At 51.7% G+C, this 16982-nt stretch overlaps 1 protein-coding gene across 10 annotated transcripts in view; it reads right to left on the reverse strand.

The window, feature by feature from the left end:
• The window catches only part of LOC139239404 (putative uncharacterized protein DDB_G0285119), a 174810-nt gene that overhangs the window by 116956 nt on the left and 40872 nt on the right, over positions 1-16982 (reverse strand). For all 10 annotated transcript variants that reach the window (XR_011588639.1, XR_011588641.1, XR_011588642.1 and 7 more), the window contains exon 2: positions 2132-2263. The gene's annotated coding sequence lies outside the window, so the exon portion shown is untranslated. The remainder of the gene's footprint in view (positions 1-2131; positions 2264-16982) is intronic.

A 16982-nucleotide genomic window follows, 5' to 3' on the forward strand; every position in this document is an offset into this window, starting at 1 on the left:
TCTGGCTCACAGAATAAAACCTCAAACAGTTAGCTGCCGGAGCAGCTTGTGTAGGTCGATGGATGGATTCATTAGAACATAAGAAATAGGAGGAGTCGTCCATACGGCCCCTCGAGCCTGCTCCGCCATTCAATAAGATCATGGCTGATCTGATCTTGGTCTCAACTCCACTTCCCCATCCGCTCCGCATAACCCTTGACTCCCATGTTGTTCAAAAGTCTGTCTATCTCCACCTTGAATATAGTCAATGACCCAGCCTCCACAACTCTCTGGGGCAAAAATTCGAGATTCACGACTCTCTCTTTCCACCCCTCCCCACAGTTTCCCAATCTCCTCCTATCCCCCATCTCTCCCCCCCTCCCCCGAGCCCCCAATCCCCATCTCTCCCCCCGAGCCCACAATCCCCATCTCTCCCCACTCCCCCGAGCCCCCATCTCTTCCCCCCCCCCGAGCTCCCATTCCCCTCTCTCCCCCCGACTCCCCATTCCCCCTCTCTCCCCCCGAGCCCCCATCTCTCTCCCCCCCGAGCCCCCATTCCCCTCTCTCCCCCCGAACCCCCATTCCCCTCTCTCCCTCCGACTCCCCATTCCCCCTCTCTCCCCCATTCCCCTCTCTCCCCCCGAGCCCCCATTCCTCGCCCCCCGAGTCACTCTTGGTGATGGACATTGAAAATCTCCACCCAGAGTACACTCTGTGCTCTTGTTGCCCTCATCGGTTCTTCCATATGGTGCTCAACATGGAGGAATACTGATTCATCAGCTGAGGGAGGGTGGTAGATGGTAATCAGCAGGAGGTTGCTTTGCCCATGTTTGAACTGAAGCCATCAGACATCATGGGGTCCGGAGTCAATGGTGAGGACCCCCCAGGGCCACTTCCTCCCCACTGTACCATCATCTCTGGTGGGACAGGACATAGCCAGGGATGGTGATGGAGGAGTCGGGGACACTTGCAAAAAGGTATGATTCGGTGAATATTCAATGCTAGGCTGTTGCTTGAATATTCTGTGGGACAGCTCTCCCAGTTGTGGCACAATTCCCCAGATGATAGTGAGGTGGGCTTTGCAGGGTCGACTGGGCTGGGTTATTTGTCATGTCTAAATCTGATGCTTAGATCGATGCTGGGTGGTCAGTCTGGTTTTTTTTGTTGTTTTTCCGAGCAGTTTGATACAACTGAGTTGCCCTCAGTTAAGAGTCAACCACATTGTTGTGAGTCTGGAGTCACATGTAGGCCAGGCCAGGTAAGGACAGCAGTTTCCTTCCCTAAAGGGCATTGATGAACCAGATGGGTTTTACGTCAAGCCCGTGTGGCGGCTGGTGAGCAACGGCCACCACACATTAAAAAAAATCCACGCGCAGGCAACTTCCACCCTGGAGGATATAGTTCGGGTCCTTCATTGAAACACCTGGGAACTCATCCTTTTTTGGCGTGGAAGCAAGTCATCCTCGTTTCGAGGGACCGCCTGTGACTGATGACTGACGACAATCCGGTACAGTAGTGGCTACTTATTCAAGATCCCCCACTGAAACATGCCCCACTTCATTCCCCAGGACTAGATCCAGCTCTGCATCATTCCTCATTGGGCTGGAAACACACTGATCAACAAGGTGCTGCTGTGCACATTTCAGGGATTCCTCCCGCTCCTTGCCTTTTACACTGTTTTATCCCAGTCGATATTCGGATCATTTCAGTTCCCCATTATCCTGACTCCATATCTCCCGAACCTTTCTGAAATTTCCTTCTCTACGCCGACTGAATATCTTGTAGCCAGGAAAGTTAAGTTCCAATTCCTGTCCTTGTTTGAGCCAGGTCTCCCTTACTGAAATCTTGATCTCACCTTGGACTGAAGCAACTCTGTTCCTGCAATTTTTTTAAAAGCTCTCGTCACTGGTAAGAAAACGCAAAAACAAAGAACGCACAACAATTCTCTCACACAGGCGCAAGAAAATAGGAGCAAAGAATTGTACTCTTAGCTTAAATTCATGATTTCCATCAAAATAAAAGCTGAAATTAGTTTTTATCATTTGTTTCTAGTGTGCAATTGGGGCCTGGGTGTGCGGAAAATCCAGGACCCTCCGTCCTGAACCCTCTGCACCCCTTTCCCGCCTTCTGTAAGATCCTCCTTCACACCCACCTTTCTCTTGCCCCTCGTTGCATCTCCTGCTGGGGCCATTTATGTCTGAAATCAACCTCTGTGAGCACACGGTGGGGTGTGATTGGTTTCTGATCTTGTTCCTCATTGCTTCCCGGCACTCACTGATAATCTCTATATAAGAAATTGAAAACATTCCACACAAATCATGAAGCCACAAGAATTATTGACATGATGATAAACACAAGCGGGAATGGAAAGAGACTTTGGTTCTTGTTTCAGTGCCAAGGGTGCGGTTTATCACCAGTGTTGCTTTGACAATTTACTTTCAGTCTTTCTATCTCAAACTTTAATCGTATTTTAATTTTCTAGTCCTTTGTTCTGGTCCTTTCGAGGGATAGTACTGAGGGAACACCGCACTGTCGGAGGGGCAGTACTGAGGGAGCGCCGCACTGTCGGAGGGGCAGTACTGAGGGAGCGGCGCACTGTCGGAGGGGTAGTACTGAGGGAGCGCCGCACTGTCGGAGGGGCGGTACTGAGGGAGCGCCGCACTGTCGGAGGGGTAGTACTGAGGGAGCGCCGCACTGTTGGAGGGGCAGTACTGAGGGAGCGCCGCACTGTCGGAGGGGCAGTACTGAGGGAGTGCCGCACTGTCGGAGGGGCGGTACTGAGGGAGCGCCGCACTGTCGGAGGGGCAGTACTGAGGGAGCGCCGCACTGTTGGAGGGGCAGTACTGAGGGAGGCCCGCACTGTCGGAGGGGTAGTACTGAGGGAGCGCTGGACTATCGGAGGGGCAGTACTAAGGGAGCAGCGCACTTTCGGACGGGCAGTACTGAGGGAGCGCTGCACTGTGGGAGGAGCAGTACTGAGGGAGCGCTGCACTGTGGGAGGGGCAGTACTGAGGGAGTGATGTACTGTCGGAGAAGTACTGAGGGAGCCACCTATTCAAGAAGGTGGCTTCAAAGGCGGTTAGGGATGGACAATAAATGCTGGCCTTGTCAGTGACGCCCGCATCCCATGAATGAATTAAAAAAATCTGGTGACATGTGCCAAAATTGGAAGAGCTGTTCCACAGACTAGCCAAGCAACAGCCTGGCATTGTCATACACAGAGAATCATACCTTTCAGCCAATGTCCCAGACTCCTCCATCACCATCCCTGGGTATGTACTGTCCCACCGGCAGGACAGACCCACCAAGGGTGGTGGCACAGTGGTATACAGTCAGGAGGGAGTGGCCCTGGGAGTCCTCTACATCGACTCCAGACCCCTTGAAGTCTCATGGCATCAGGTAAAACATGGGCCAGAAAACCTCCTGCTGATTACCACCAACCGCCCTCCCTCAGCTGATGAATCAGTACCCATCCATGTTGAACACCACTTGGAAGAAGCACAGAATGTACTGTGAGTGGGGAACTTCAATGTCCATCACCAAGAGTGGCTCGGTAGCACCAATACTGACCGAGCTGGCCGAGTTCCGAAGCTGCCATTCTGGGCCTGCGGCAGGAGGTGAGAGAACTGTTACGCTCATAATAAAGGATGGAAACTGAGTACTGTGTACAATGAGCAAGTGTGACCTTAGCGCCTTCAATTCAACTCCAAAGTGCAGGTACCTCGTGGGTGGTCTGCTTATATACCGTGCTCCCAAGGAATGCTGGGGTCCCTTGGGACTCCAATGGGTAGGCCCTTTGCTTGCAGTCTAATACAGGTTACAAGGGGTTAAATACATAACACCACTCCCCTGTGAAGTCAACGCTACACTTATTTACAAGGTGAGACGATCTGGGGCTTTTCGCTCCCTTATCGATCGTCTCGGTACAAATGTGGGTGTGGGTGAGTTGGTTAGTTCTTCGCTGGGCTGTCAGGCAGCTGGCCATGCCGGGCTGCTGGGGATGGTGAGTTCGGCTTCGTGGTCAAACATGATGTCAGTTGTCACTTGTGTGTGCGTGTGTGTGTTGGAGGGTCAAAGTTGGTGGTGTCTTCTTCGGGTTGTTCGTAGCTGTTGGTGAACCGCAATTTGATTTGGTCCAAATGTTTTCTGTGCGTTTGTCCATTGATCAATTTGACCCGAAACACCCTATTCCACTCTTTCGCTGTGACCATGCCAGCAAGGCATTTGGGACCATGTCCATAATTGAGCACAAACACAGGATCATTGATCTCAATATCGCGTGACAAATTTGTGTGGTCATGGTACACACTTTGTTGATGCCGCTTGTCTTCCACGTGATCATGGAGATCAGGATGGACAAGAGGGAGCCTTGTTTTTAGTGCCCTTTTCATGAGCAGTTCGGCTGGGGGAACCCCGGTGAGTGAGTGGGGTCTGGTACAGTAGCTGAGCAGCATTCGGGACAGCCGGGTCTGCAAAGAGCCATCTGACACGCATTTCAAGCTTTGCTTGATGGTCTGAACTGCCCATTCTGCCTGGCCGTTGGATGCGGGCTTGAACGGGGTTTGATCCCGTTACGGATCATGAATTCCTTGAATTCAGCACTGGTGAAGCACGGCTCATTGTCGCTAACTAGGACATCAGGCAAGCCGTACGTGGCAAACATGGCTCGTAGGCTTTCAATGGTGGCCGTGGACGTGCTTACAGACATTATCACACATTCAATCCATTTTGAGTAAGCGTCCACGACAACCAAAAACATTTTGCCTAGAAATGGGCCCGCATAATCCACGTGGATCCTCGACCACGGTTTGGAGGGCTATCACCACAAACTTAGCGGTGCCTCTCTCGGTGCAGTGCTCAGCTGAGAGCAAGTGTTGCACTGGCGCACGCATGACTCTAAATCTGAGTCAATGCCGGGCCACCACACACGGGATCTGGCTATGGCTTTCGTCATTACAATGCCCGGGTGGGTGTTGTGCAGTTCACAAATGAACGTATCTCTGCCTTTCTTGGGCAAGACCACGCGATTACCCCACAACAGACAGTCCGCCGGAAGGGACATTTCGTCTATGCGTCTGTGGAACGGCTTAATAGCCTCCTGCATCTCCGATGGGACACTGGACCAGCTCCCATGGAGGACACAGTTTTTTTACCAAGGACAGTAAAGGATCCTGGCTGGTCCAGGTCCTGATCTGGTGGGTCATAACAGGTGACTTTTCGTTCTCGAATGCCTCCATGACCATGAGCAAGTCCGCTGGCTGTGACATTTCCACCCCGGTGGTGGGCAATGGCAGCCGACTGAGAGCATCTGCGCAGTTCTCTGTGCCCGGTCTGTGGCGGATTACATAGTTGTATGCCGACAGCATGTTCGCCCATCTTTGGATGCGGGCAGAGGCATTGGTGTTAATCCCTTTGTTCTTAGAGAATATGAGAACAATATGAGCGGCTTGTGGTCAGTTTCAAGCTCAAACTTGAGACCAAATAAGTACTGGTGCATTTTTTTTACCCCGTAAACGCACCTCAGAGCCTCTTTTTCAATCATGCTGTAGGCCCTTTCGGCCTTGGACAAACTCCTGGATGCAAAAGCGACCGGTTGCAAAATCCCCGGTTCGTTAGCCTGACCCCGTATGACGACGCATCGCAAGCTAACACTAATCTTTTACAAGGCTTATACAGGACAAGCAGTTTGTTTGAATACAGTTTGTTTCTGGCTTTCTTGTGAATTCCCCCATACCCAGTCATCTCCCTTGCACAGTAGCACAAGTAAAGATTCAAGCAGGGTGCTTAACCCGGGTAGGAAATTACTGAAATAGTTAAGGAGTCCCAGGAATGACCGCAGCTCCGTCACGGTTTGTGGTCTCGGCGCGTTCTTGATGGCCTCCGTCTTGGCGTTGGTGGGTCGATGCCGTCTGCTGCGATTCTTCTCCCCAAAATTCGACCTCTTGCACCAGGAAAACACACTTCAAGCCCCACGCGATCCAACCGACTAAGAACTCCAGATTCTTCAAGTGCTCCATGGTATCCCGACCTGTAACCAGTATGACGTCCTGGAAAACCACAGTGCGAGGAACCGACTTTAGCAGGCTCTCCGTGGTCCATTGTGAGATTGCCGCGGCCGACCGAATCCCGAACGGGCACCTGTTATAGATAAACAGACCTTTGTGCGTGTTGATGTAGGTGAGGCCTTTCAAAGACTCCTCCAGCTCCTGCGTCACGTAGGCCGAGGTCAGGTCCAGCTTGGTGAACGTCTTCCCTCCAGCCAGGGTCACAAATAGGTCGTCTGCCTTGGGTAGCGGGTACTGGTCCTGCAGCGAAAAATGGTTAATCGTTACTTTATAGTCCTCACAAATCCTGACCGTACCATCCTCTTTAAGTACCGGGGCAATCGGACTGGCTCACTTGATGAATTCCACCGGCACGATGATGCCTTCTCGCTGCAGCCTGTCCAGCTCAATTTCTACTTTCTCACGCATCATGTACAGTACCGCCCGTGCCTTGTGGTGGATGGGTCGCGTACTGGGAACCAAATGGATCTACACTTTCACCACCGAGAAGCTTCCAATGCCTGGCTCGAACAACAATGGGAACTTGCTCAGAACATGGGCACATGAGGCGTCGTCGACAGACGAAAGCACTCGGATGTCGTCCCAATTCCAGCGGATTTTACCCAGCCAGCTTCTGCCAAACACTGTGGGGCCATCCCCTGGCACAATCCACAGCGGGAGTTCATGTACTGCTCCGTCATAGGAGACTTTGACTTCTGCACTGCCAATTACAGGGATTAGTTCCTTGGTGTAAGTCCTTAGTTTGGTGTGAATGGGGCTGAGCTTGGGCCTGTGTGCCTTTTTGCCCCACAGCCTGTCGAAGGCCTTTTTACTCATTATGGACTGACTCGAACCCATGTCCAGTTCCATAGATTCTAGGATTCCGTTCAGATCAACTTTCAACATTATTGGTGGACATTTCGTAGTGAATGTGTGTACCCCACACACTTCTGCCTCCTCGGTACGAGTCTCCAATTCAGCCTGATCCCCAGTGGATCGATTTTCCTCTGCAACGTGGTGGTTTGGAGGGTTTGCAGCTCGCCGGCACATTCGCTAGAGGTGTCCCATTGTTCTGTAACCGTTGCACGCATCGTGCTTGAAGTGACATTGATGGGGCTGAGGATTACCTCCACAGCGCCAACAAGGTGTTAACTGCCTCACATTAACGATTGATGGTGGACTCTGGGTCATCTGAGGTCGGGCAGCAGTAGCCGGCGTGTACGTTCTGCCATGTATATATCTGCTCGAAACCGACGTTACTTTATGCACAGTACTGGCCGAAACTTCTTTACTCTGCGAAATCTGTTTGGTGGTGTCGCTGGTGGATATAAACGCCTGGCCTATCGTTATGGCTTTACTTAGACTCGGAGTTTCTACAGTCAACAGTTTGCGAAGGATTGTCTCATGGCCAATGCCCAGTACAAAAAAGTCTCTGAGCATTTGTTCTCGGAATCCCTCAAACTCTCAATGTCCTGCGAGGTGCCTTAGTTCGGCGACATAGCTCGCCATTTCCTGGCCCTCCGATCGTGACACGTGTAGAACCGATATCTCGCCATCAAAACGCTTTCCTTAGGATTTAGGTGCTCCCGGACCAGCGTACACAATTCTTTGTAGGATTTCTCTGTTGGTTTTGCCGGAGCTAGGAGATTCTTCATGAGCCCATAGGTTGTTGCCCCACAGACAGTTAGGAGGATCACCCTTTGTTTGGCAGCGTTCTCGTCCCATTCAAGTTCGTTGGCCACTAAGTATTGGTCGGGTCTCTCCACGGAGGACTGTGTTATTAAAGAGTATGGGGAGTGACGAGAGAGAGCGATTAGACGGGGTGGGATATTAAAGGGTATGGGGAGTGACGAGAGAGAGCGATTAGACGGGGTGGGATATTAAAGGGTATGGGGAGTGAGGTGGAGAGTGGGATTAGACTGGGTGGGATATTAAAGGGTATAGGGAGTGAGGGGGAGAGTGGGATTAGACAGGGTGGGATAGTAAAGGTTGCGGGGAGTGAGAGGGAGAGTGGGATTCGACTGGGTGGGATATTAAAGGGTGTGGGGAGTGAGGGGAGAGTGGGATTAGACTGGGTGGGATATTAAAGGGTATAGGGAGTGAGGGGGAGAGTGGGATTAGACAGGGTGGGATAGTAAAGGTTGCGGGGAGTGAGAAGGAGAGTGGGATTCGACTGGGTGGGATATTAAAGGGTGTGGGGAGTGAGGTGGAGAGTGGGATTAGACTGGGTGGGATATTAAAGGGCATGGGGAGTGAGGGGGAGAGTGGGATTAGACAGGGTGGGATATTAAAGGGCATGGGGAGTGAGGGATAGAGTTTGATTAGACTGAGTGGGATATTAAAGCCTGTGGGGAGTGAGCGGGAAAGTGAATGAAAGGACCAAATGTAATATATCCAAGTTTGCTGATGATACAAAGCTACATGGTAATTTAAATTGTGAGGAGGATGTAAAGAGGCTTTTATTGTGTATGTAGGCCTTCTGTAAATGACTCCACGAGGCAGTGGTATGGTACTTAAACTGTGAAGACTGTAGTCCTTTATTGCAGCTCCTAGAGTGAGGACACCAAGAGGTGAGCTCCCTTTTATACTAGGTTACCTGCAGGTGACCCTTAGGTCTCCAGCAGCAGCACCCTCTGGTGTACAGGTAAGGTATGTACAGGGTGAAGGTACATTCAGTGTTACAGTATATCATAACATTGTAGGCATGCATACATAACAACACTCCCCCCTAAGTATTTTTCACGTCCTTATTGCCATGACATGGGAAGTGATCAGTAGTGGGCCGTGGGAGGTTGTGGTGTGGGTTGTGTGGGTGCCAGGTGTGATCCCTGTGTTTGAGGCTCGCCTCATACATTTCTCGCCCCCCACCCCCCGCCCCCCGCACACACACACAGACCATGTGGGTGTCACTGTTGTGGGAACCCTCAGTGCATGGGAGCCAGTGCAGCAGTGGGTAGGGTACATACTCTGTAGAGTGGGTAAGTGTGTGGTGGTGGGCAGGGCCACAGGTCTGTGTGGGCTCCTTGTCCTCCATTCGTGATGAAAGTCTGGTCATCCCAGGGTCTGCCAGGAAAGCTGGAGGGTACTGGCCTGTCGCTCCTGGTGTTGCCCCTGGTGGACAGATTGTGAAAGGTCAAAACTCACAGGAACCACCCCCCCCCCACCCCCCAGTGTTTGGGCTCATTGGAAAGGAAATTTAATTTGGGACTATCTACCAGAAAGTTTGAAATCCTAAAGTGCTTATGGAAGAAACTACGAACTTTAATTGAATTTTGGACTTTTACAAGACATATTCAAGTCTGTGGGTGGGCCTAAGGAACAAAAGGAGCCAACTTGATTATTGGAACTGTCTGGGTGTTAGGACGAAAATAAATTGTCTGGAGGAATGGATACTCGAAAACCCTTCTCCACAAGAGACATTAACATTACAACAATAACTCAGAGTGGCCAGCCATCGAACTGAACTGAGAAAAGCCATGTTCAACATGAATAAGAACAAAGGGCCCACTACAGCCTGTATGCAAAAACCAAGCACAAAAAGACATTGCGATTATCAAGCTAATATTTCCATCAGGAAACAGATTTAGAAGAGCAACCCACCCAAGATTAACTCTTAACGAGCCCACCAAAATATTACAAAGAAATGTCAAGCCCGCCAAATTTAAACACATGAATTCTGGACTGATTTGGCGTGAAGATTAGGACAACTCAAACCGTATAACTGGCCCCCTGTTCTAACAAAGGGTATGCCATACTACGTCTAGGCCATACTATGCCTAGTGCTACACTACGCTTACGCCATCAAGAAGGGAGACAAACCAACGCGACAGTTGTAAACTAACTTCTCCAGCCTCGAAATCCTGAAGTCCAAAAAAGGAAGAAAGAACATCACCATCGCGGCATCAACCTAACCACAGCCAAATGGTACCACCGAAAAATCACCGCGATCGACCAATTTCAAAATGAAACTCCACAAGGAAGAAACTGAAGAATCGGAAGTTTCCACTCTACAATCTACGTCCTGACTACCAACAGGCGAAAACATTACCTAAAGAGATTTTGAACCTATTTCTAACGAAGGAAACCGGGTACTTGCCCCATAGCTCCAAAACACGCCTTACCGCATCAGCGGACTCAACCCAACTGAAGATTGCGCAGTAAGAAGTCTTCTCCGACGTTTGGGGTATGGCAAGCAGAACCTACAGAATTCAACGAACCCCGAAATCACAAACTACTGCTAACTGACCAGAAAGGATTGATAAGCATAGTCCCTACCTGCCCCGGAGTCTAACCTAGCTAGAATTAGGTATTGGAAGGTGGGAGGTGTAATTTTTACTATAACCCCCTTTGAATGTGTAATGTATTGTTCTTTATTAGAGTGATTATAAGTTTGACATTGATTTTATTACAGACAAGAAAGTACAAAGTTCTTTTGCATCAAACCAGTTGTCCTTTGCACTTTTATCACACCCCCCAAATAAACCCAGAGTCTAGAACCCAAGGGAGTGGGAGCGATTCACAGAGGTGAACCTGACCCTCGGGATCACCCCTTACAAAATGGCGACCGCGGCAGGACTCTGGTACAAGGGGTGTGATGCGGAGAGTGCTGGTTTGGGAGAAAGAACCAAGATGGAAGAGAGGATTTCCTCCTATGTGTACAAGAAAGTGAATGTAACTAAGGAATGGGTGCTTGGTCTGTTGCGCGCTGAGCGTCCAGCGTACGCTGCAGCCCAGTGGACAGCAAGCAAGGATCACAAAGAAGCAGTAGAGAAGGCAATTTGGTTGGTCTGTCTACAGCGACAGGTCCAACTCCTAGACAAAACCATTGAGTCACTACAGGCAGAACCATGGGAATGCGCAGAGGCCCACCAAGAAAAGGCTATGACAGATGAGAGGTTATGAAGAGAACTCCGTAAGCTAAAACAGGAAAAGACCCACGGGAGGAAAGCACTCGCCTCACCCTACAAGTAAAAGAGCTCCAGGAAAAATTAAAAGATGTGCAGGCAGCGTATAAAGTAGCTAGCACTAATGGGTGTGAATCGGGAGACCACGGTCCCTGCCAGCAACAAATCAAAAGTTTAAACCTTGCTCTGTCCAAGGCAAAAGACATGGTATGTTTAATAAGCCCGGGTACGCACAGGTAAACCTGGGAAGAGAAGGAGGAAACTGTTTGACCACCACCTGTGGCACCGGTGACTACACTGGTGCAGCAGCAGGAGGGGCGAACGAGTTGCGACGCAGACAGGGATAGCAAACCACCACCATCTGTGGCACCAAGTTTCAGCTCAGTCTGGCAGCAGGGAGGAGGGGTAGGCGAGCCAGAACAAGAAGAGCCAGTCCAGCAACAGAAGTTTGGCCCACCCACCAGTGGCGGGGGTCAAGGGCCCCTGGAAAGCCAGTTTGTGGTTCCTCACACTCCCAAACAGTTTAGGGCTATGATAAGCCACCTGGGAAAGCTAATTCCAAAGGGAGACCCCTCGGTTCACTTTATGGAGGTGGAACAGGCAGGGGATATTAATGGGTGCGATGATGCAGAAATAGCAAAGATGCTTCTCCTATCCCTGGACAGCAAGCTGTACCAGTCCCTCTCTACTGAGAGCAAAAGGGGACGGAGAACACTTGCCGCCATCCAGAAAGACATTTTAGAAGCCATGGGCTGCAATGACGGGAGTCCCTTCTCCAGAGTAAACGGTGCAGCTCACAGGGGAAACCCCACAAGCTTTCGCAGACCGACTGTGGCCTGTGTACCAGAGTGCCTGTGGTGGGGACCTCGACTGAAATCACTTAAGCCCAGACAAGTTAGCCCACTGGCTCTGTAGCCTAGTAGCTAACAGTTTACCCCGAATAAGAGCCAAGGCTGAGGCCTGGTTCGACCCAAGAGATCCCCAAGCCACCGAACAGGGAGTGCTTAGGCAACTAACCCTAGCTTACCGGAACAGCAGAGGGACGGAAGAGCACCCACAAAAGGGAAAGGTCCATGAAATCCGACCTAGCCAGGATAAGAGGGAATGGCGCCACGAGGGGGGGGGGGCAACCTCTCCGATACAAAACGTACCTGCTTCGGGTGCGGAAAAAGTGGGCGCTGGAGAAAGGATTGTAGAAATCCTTGGAAGAATAGCGCAGGAAAGAGTTCTCCACCCCCTGGCCAAAAGGGCCGAGACCGATAAGCCAGTCCCTCCCCACTCGTTCGATACCTTCCTAACCACACTCCGAACCATGTTAGATGGCCGTGGGAGGGTAGCCACCGCCACCGGTACCGAAATACCATCTGCCCCATCCCAACCAAAACCATGACTAGGACAGACACAGCCTGGCCACCTGTGTTCCCTCGAGTATGATGCGTGGGGGAGACCGACCGTTCAGATGGAAGTGGAAAAGGTGAAAGGGACTTATCTGCTGGACACCGGTGCTTCAAGCACCCTTGTCTATGCAGCTCATCCCACCGCCTCACCTCTGTCTAGCGGGGTCCCCCACAGCTTGGTGGGGTTCACAGGTACTGAACAGACTGGCTCATTCTCCGTTCCACTCTCCATTCATTTCGGTACACTCCACACCAAGTGGACTTGTGTCCTGATGAAGTGGGAACAGGAAGGGAGAGGGATCCTGGGGGCTGGCTTCATCCTAGTGGATTTAAGAAACCACTGTCTTTGGGGGTCAGTCTGTACGGGACAGGGGAGTGAGGTGATGGTTACCTCAAGAAAACGGGGAAAAGGGACATTGTGCACCATGAAACCAAAGGAGGGTTACGACCTTGAATCACTGGTCGGTAACACCCCTGTAAAATATCAAGAATATGTGAGGAAAAACCTTGCAGCTTTTGCCACTCACAAACGCGACTGTGGGAGAAAAAACGGGGGCGAGGTTAGCATAGATGGGGACCCCATGACACGACCACAGAAACAGTACAACTTCCCCAGGGAGGCGGAGGCAGACATGGAAACAGCCTTGGGTTCTCTGGTTAAACAGGGGGTATTGAGACCAATAGCGACCCATGTGAACTCTCCATTGTGGCCAGTTAAGAAACCGGACAACTCCTGGAGAGCCACGGTGGACTATCGAGTACTCGACCGTAACATCCCCGCCTGTGCACCCACTGTTGCTGCTGTCGCTGACCTCACTGGAAGTATCTCAGCCTCCGCGACCACCTTCACGGTGCTGGATATTTCCAACAGGTTCTGGTCCATACCTTTAAGAAGGGAAGATCAGAACAAGTTTGCTTTTACCTTTAAAGGACAGCAATACACTTGGAACTGTCTCCCTCGGGGCTTCCACAACAGCCCCAGTGTTTTCCATCAGTGTATGGCCAACTGTTTAAAGAGCTTCAACAGACCCCAGCAGCTTGTACAGTACGTGGATGACCTGTTCCTGTTCACCGATCAGGGGGAGGAACATGGCCCACTGCTGGCTGAGCTGCTGGAGCTGCTGAAAGAAGAAGGGTTTAAAGTAAACCCCAAGAAGGCACAGATCGGCCTGAAGGAAGTAAAATTCCTGGGACTGGCTGTGCGCGCTGGGGAGAGAGCCATTGACAAAGCTAGAAGGGAAGCAGTGCAGAAGTTACCCGCCCCCAACACAGTGACAGGAGTAAGATCTTTTCTCGGGCTAACCGGGTACTGCAGAGATTACATTGAGGATTATGCAGCCACCGCAGCCCCTCTGCTCTGACTCCTACACAAGGGAGTGGAGTGGGAATGGGACAACGGTTGCGAGGCAGCATTTATCCAACTCAAGAAAGACCTGCAGACTGCGCCAGCTCTAGGGGCCATCGATGGGGTTAAAGAGTTTTTCCTGGAGGTAGCAGCCAGTGGGGACAGCCTGAGCGCAGTACTGCTCCAAGAACGGCACGGCCGGCTGAGGCCAGTGGTCTACTCCTCCAGGATATTCACGGACGTGGAGAAGGGATACTCCAACTGTGAGCGGCACCTCTTAGCCACTCACTGAGCTGTGAAAAGATCACTGATCTTCACAGGGGGGTCTCCTATCACACTCCTTACCCACCATACGCCCACCAAAATGCTCCTGGACAGGAGAATCAAGAATGGGACAGTGAGCAGTGTCCGCATTGCTCGCTGGACCCTGCTCCTCTCCCAAATGGACCTAAGGGTAAAGGGTCTCTGCGAGCCAAGACTCGCAGCCAACATGATTTATCCAGGGACAGCCCACCGGTGTTCCATAGAAGGGGTATGGGAAATTAACTTGGCTTTCGGGCTGGGTTATACCCCACAGGCCGAGAGATCTATGTGGACGGTTCAAGCACAGTATCTGCGGGTGAACGACTCACAGGCTGCGGAGTTTATGACCCTGGGGCAGGCATTGCCCTGGTGATTAAACTCCCCTGTACTATGAGCGCCCAGCACACTGAACTATCTGCGGTGGTGTACGTAGTCACACACCTCGAAAAATTCTCTACCCAATACACGATTTGCTCGGACAGTATGTTCACTTGCAATTCGTGTACGGAGTACCTGGCTATCTGGTCCCGTCACGGGTACACATCCACAGACAGGAGATCCCTGGCAATTAAGCCCCTCCTGGAAAAGATCATGAAAGCCGCAGGGGAGGAAGGGAATATCTATATACATAAGGTGAAGGCACATTCCACCACTGAACCCCGTAGCGAGGGAAACCAGCAGGCTGACATGTTGGCCAAGCAGGGGGCCCGCATGGGCAAGCTCTGGGATCTGTACAACACAGGACCCATCGCAGCAGTTAGGGGCAGGATTGGGACGACAGGTAGAGCAGGGGTAGCATTGCCCCCGGACCTAAAAATGGTTCAGACCCAAGACCCCGTCCTCAAAACTGTCCTGAACACGCTAGCTAAAGGGGAAAGGATAGACGGCCCGTACGGCACCGCAGCAATTGCCATTAAAGAAGGCATGCTGTTCAGGGGGGAGCAATGGGTAGTACCGCAACACCAAGAAAATTCCTCCATCTGGCCCCCAAGGGGCCAGGAGCAGGACACCCTGGACCTGAGACCACTTGGCAATGGGTAGAACAGGCAGGGTGGTGGCCGGGACTCAGGGAAGATGTCCGCGAGTTCTGCGCCAGCTGTCTGGCTGCGCTGCACTGCCAACAACCCCGACCCCAAAAAAGAAAGGTGTCTATGGGACATATCAGGAGGTTAGAGGGACCCTGGCAGTCGATCCAAGTCGATTACATCGGGCCCCTACCCACTGCCCAGGGAGGCTACAAGTACTGCCTAGTATTGGTGGATGTATTCACCAAATGGGTGGAAGCCTTCCCATGCCGAACAGCCACTGCCCTGGGAACAGCTAGGATCCTGGTCAGAGAAGTGTTCTCCCGATGGGGACTACCACAATACGTGGAGTCCGATCAAGGGAGTCACTTCACCGGGCAGGTGATGCAGGAGACCCTTAAGGTGCTCGGCATCAAAGTAAAATGGCATGTCGCCCACAACCCGCAGTCATCCGGGCCTGTGGAGCGTTTAAACCGCACCATCAAAGAAAGGCTGCGCAAAGAGACAGGGGACTCACCCAAGGGGTGGGTAGTGGTCCTACCACTGGTCCTCATGGGGATCCGGGCCAGCCAGTCAAAAAGCACGGGGTACTCCCCGTACGAGCTCATGACCGATACAGCCATGCGAACCCCCACCCATGTGTTAGCCCCGGTACTCACGGAAGGGAAGAGAAGCGAGTCGGGACAGCTTTGTCAGGAATCTGTTTGAACACCTTAAACGGATTCACTGGCAGGCTGCTAACAACATGGGAAAACAGCATCGGAGCAACCGACTGCTGCTAGAACCCTGCAAACACCACGAGTGGGAGATAGGGGACCAGGTCATGGTGAGGAACTACGCTAGAGTAGGGGTCTTTGAGGCACTGTACATGGGACCGTACCACATTGTCGACAAGGCAAGCCCCATGGTCTATATCATAAAATTTCTCCGCAGAACAAAGTGGTTCCACATAAATCAGTGCAAACTTTTCAACCCAGGGGCAGCAGCTAAACGCAAGGGTCAACCAAAAACTGTAAACCGTGTTAAAAACAGGGACCCCCAGCCAGCAGCCTCCAGCTATGGGATTCCCACAGGGGACGTGGCAGACCCATAGACTGTGCCTAGAGGGGCGATGGACTGTGTTACTGGAGGAGCTGTTCCTTCCAATCATTTGGGACTCGGACGTGCCCCCAGCAGCCAGAGCCTTAAGAAGGACTCCCTGCACACCACGACCAAAGACACCATGGTCACCAGTGCCCCAATTTGAATGGTTCAGCCCCGGGAAAGGGACCAGCCGCGAAAGGGTACCCAAGGTCAGAGACCAGCCCGCGAGCAGGGACACCCAGCCGATAGCCTCGGGCAATGAGGGACCCCCCAGAAGAGATAGCGATAGACCAGCCACCAAGTGGGAATCCCCAGCCCGTAGCCCTCGATCAGGCAGAACCCCTAGGGGATGAAACGAACCAGGCAGCCACCCGCAAAGGAGCGGTGTGCTGCAGCACCGGAGGGGACGTTCCCCCGATAGTGTGGGACTCAGACCCACATCCGGTCAGGACACTCCAGGTCCTGCGGTACAGGCCGGTCTACTACTGGCCCCGCTGGACACCTAGAGGCGAAAGAAAGAAAGAAGGCAGGAATTAACCTGGCCACCCGGAGACGGGTACATATATGTACATATATAGTACAATATGAATTTAAGAATGTCTAGTGAGTAAGTTATAGTGTAAGATTTGTCTATGTAATGATAGTGATATATGTATTGGTTACTGGGGTAAGGAAAAGAATCAACCTGAGCAGCTCTTAGGTAGAGGCACAGGCTGGGTAATACCCAGGAGTAAGAAGAATCTACCGGTATAACTATTAAAGGAAGCACCGGTGAGATAACAAGCAAAACGGCTGTGAGATAAAGTTAGAAGCAGACATCAGTCCACAAGGAACTGAATAAGACAGCCAGTCGATTGAAGACTAGACTATGTCTGAAAGGAAGAGAGCTCAAATTGGAAGTC

This window comes from Pristiophorus japonicus, chromosome 27, assembly GCF_044704955.1.
Source record: "Pristiophorus japonicus isolate sPriJap1 chromosome 27, sPriJap1.hap1, whole genome shotgun sequence".
Classification (NCBI taxonomy): Eukaryota; Metazoa; Chordata; class Chondrichthyes; family Pristiophoridae; genus Pristiophorus; species Pristiophorus japonicus.